Here is a 3,480-nt window from a genome sequence, read left to right as displayed (position 1 = left end):
ACTGCAGTATATAGATGTTTTGTATATCAATATACTATGGATCATACACAAAATGTCTTTACAAGCTCTTCATTTCATTATTCTCAAGCAATCACTAACATGCATATAGATTAAATGAGTGATGCGAAAACTTACCACATGTACTGGAAGTGTTTGTGGATCCACAAATCTGAACTTATCAACCTTGTTTTCTTTTTTCATCTTTTTGAAGAGAAACCTTCCATTCAAGCAAAAAAAATGTTAGTATGCTAATACAAATAAAATGAAAAAAATGAGTGATGCGAAAACTTACCACATATAAGCAACCAGACAATTAGCAGATATTGACTCCAACTCATAAAAAGGTGTGATATCTTCAATGTTCACTAGCAATTTGTACCTAATATGCCAAGATGAATAAGTACAATCATATGGCACAATTCAGCAGCAAGAGCAGCAGATGAATAAGTCTATCAAATCTTTCTTGCAACGTAGTTACCTTTGCTACAACTGTAAGTGTAACACATGCCTGACCCTTTATCTCCAGCTCTTGGATCTGCTTTCAAGACTCTACCAATAGGCCCTGCTGCAGCACTAAGACCAGCACCTAGAGAAAAATGCATTCGGCTGCAAAATGTCTTAACTGCTTTGGAACCATGAAGTACGATGATGTAGTCCATCAACTCCCCTCCAATCTAGTGTTGTTAAAAAAACAAAAATGATCAGATGAGGCAATCACTTAACCTTAAAGTTAGTTTGCTGAATAGTCGTACTCCAGGAAAGTTAAGAACTAAAGGCAATTTATAATTTTCAAATTGCTAAAAAAAACTGATAATTTCCAGTATGAATCTTTGCCATAAGTTCATTTCATATTTCAGAAAATGTCAATTGTAATGTAAAAACAATCAGAAATTTGTGATGGTATTTAAATATTATTGGAAATAGTCATGCACAAAGTTCAATGGAGAAATAAGATCAAAGTAGCCACGGCTTGAAATCTCATGTTGTGCTAGACTGGTCAACATGACATGTACCATTCCGATCAATTTAGAATCCAATATTGATCAACATAGATAACCTATCATGTGCCACCCATGTAGTTCATGTCAATGAGTGTGTTGTGTTGACCCTTGACGTGCTTCGGCATGCTTCAACACACATCAAACAGATTTTTTAAAAGTTTTTTAACTTGTTTTCCAAAATTATAATTCAATTGATTGTCAAATTATTATAATCTTATTTTAAAACTATACAAATTAAGTAGAAGAAAATTATACGAGTAAAACTTAATATGAATTTTTCTCAACATGCACTGAAGTAAAAAAGGAAAAAAAAATCATCTCTACTTTAACTATCTAAATTGATATAGTTTATTAAAAGTACAAAAAAAACTCAATGAGAAAGAATTAAATGAGTAAAACCTATCTCAATTCATCTTGGCATATTAAACACGTGTCAACTTGTATGGGGTTTCAAGATTGTACGTAATCTCGAATTGTAATGGGAGAAGCCAGGACCTTCCTGTTGCTGCTGTTCTTCTAATTTCCTGGATTCAGAGGCATAAAAATAGCAACTGTAACAGTGATTTAATATGAACAAGCAGCATAGATAGCCATAAGATTCGAAAAGAACTGGTAAGAAGAGTATCATACCTTCGCTTTCGGTGTCAAAGATTGTATATTAACTTCTCCATTAAAGAAATCTGATTAAAGATTGACAAAATGTGAAAAAGAAAACATGAAAATTGTAAAAGAGAACAGAGGATGAAATGGTGCTAACAAAGGTTACATGGTCTGGCAACAATCCGACATTCTTCATGAGGATGAAATGGTGGAAGGCCCCTTCAGGGTCCCCATTTTGTGCTCTTCCTGCAATCACAGTATGGAAAGAGACCACATTGAGGAAAGGCAATCCTCTCAGAACCCTTTCTCCTTCTTCAAGATGACCACTTCTCATGTACATGTGAGCTAGAGAGCTCCCAACACACATGTCCTGCTCAAACCCATTGATAACCACGAAGGCATGGATTTGGCGACCAGAACCTGCATCCTTCAATCTGGCGCAGCATCGCAAGGTGCTCCCCAAACCAAACTCATCGGGACGCAGGCCCTCCCTCCTCGACCTCAGGAAGCACTCGAGTCCCTCCTCGTCGAGCTCGAAGTGAGCCAGCCCGGCAATCATGGCATTCCAGGTAGCGAGGTTCCTCTCTGGCATTTCATCGAACAGCTTGCGGGCAGCGTTGATGTCCCCGTTGTGGATGAGGCCGCCGATGAGGATGTTGAAGGACATCACGTTTCGACAAGCCATTGCGTCAAACACGACGCGGGCGGCGGGGACTCGGCCAAGTTTGAGGTACATGTGGAAAAGGTGGTTTCCAGTGAAGCGGTGGAAAGAGGCAGCACCGACGATGGCTATGATTGCGTGGAGCTGACGGCCTAGGCGGAGGGAGCGCGGCGAAGGGAGTAGGCAGCAGGCGTTCAGGAGGTGAGAGAAGAGGTTGGGGTCGGACCATAGCTGGGGTCAGATCGCCATCTTTCGGAGCACGATGAGAGGAAAACCATGGAGGCTGGGAGAGGGGGAGATGGTCGTGGCTATGGGAATGGGAATGCGACAAAAAATACGGAGGGGGAAGGGATTTGAGAGATATCGAGAAGCTTCTGTTACAAAAAGGCGATTGGAGCTATGGACAGTGTTGGGGTCGTGGAGGAAGAAGGGAGGGAGGGAGCGGAGGCCGGAGCCGCCTCCCACCAGTTCATTGATTCCATCGCGAAGAAGGAGAAAGTAAAGTGGCTAGGTTCGGGAGCACGAAGGGAAAAACACGGCGCCGAAAAGAAAACAGCGAGGGAAAGGAAAACAGCGAGCGGGAAAATGACCAAATTTAATTACAACGGTTTTTTCAAAACTGTTGTCGTAGTCGCTAAAAACGCGGATAAAGACAACGGTTTATAAAACCGTTGTAAAAAATGTTGTCGTTTTAAAAAAAAAAACGCTCAATGACAACATTTTTGCCAAAACCGTTGTCTTTTATATTTAATAGGGAGTTCAAAGACAACGGTTTTGGCAAAAACCGTTGTCTTTGAGCAAATACGCAACGCTTTCTCTTAAAACCGTTGTCGTAGGGGTGTTGTCGTTTGCAGTTTTTGTTGTAGTGTCCAGCAAGTTGCAGGGAGCTCCGACGGTTGCTGCCAAGAAGCAAGGACAACAAGAGTGGGTATTTGTTAGGAAAAAGAAAGGCAACATCTAGGGTGCTGCTGTTGAAGCTATTGGAGAAGAAGGGAGGGTTGAAAACAAAAGAACACGGAAATGGATGATCTTTCTCTCTTTACTAGTAGCCTCGGTGAGTTTGGTGTGACCACAGCTAGCTCCAGCGGAGCTCCGACAACAGTTGTGATTGGTTGGAAAAGAGAGCGACAACTTGTTGCTCTTGTTGTCAAAAGAGGGCAACAGCTAGGGTTCCTTCCCCTCCTTTTCCAACAAGGTCCAGTGAGCTCTGGTGGTGCT

General features: G+C 41.5%; 1 long non-coding RNA gene across 1 annotated transcript; it reads right to left on the bottom strand.

Moving 5' to 3' along the window:
* Positions 1 to 1,490: 1,490 nt before the first annotated feature.
* LOC121990425 lies at positions 1,491 to 1,860 on the bottom strand. Its single transcript, XR_006114593.1, has 3 exons — positions 1,759 to 1,860; positions 1,632 to 1,681; positions 1,491 to 1,552 (listed from the first exon to the last, which is right to left on the bottom strand). It is a non-coding gene; the product is annotated as an uncharacterized LOC121990425 (long non-coding RNA).
* Positions 1,861 to 3,480: the final 1,620 nt, after the last annotated feature.

This window comes from Zingiber officinale, chromosome 6B (genome assembly GCF_018446385.1).
Source record: "Zingiber officinale cultivar Zhangliang chromosome 6B, Zo_v1.1, whole genome shotgun sequence".
Taxonomy (NCBI): domain Eukaryota; kingdom Viridiplantae; phylum Streptophyta; class Magnoliopsida; order Zingiberales; family Zingiberaceae; genus Zingiber; species Zingiber officinale.
The sequence above is the reverse complement of the archived record's forward strand: the minus strand, read 5'-3'. Positions and strand labels throughout refer to the sequence as shown.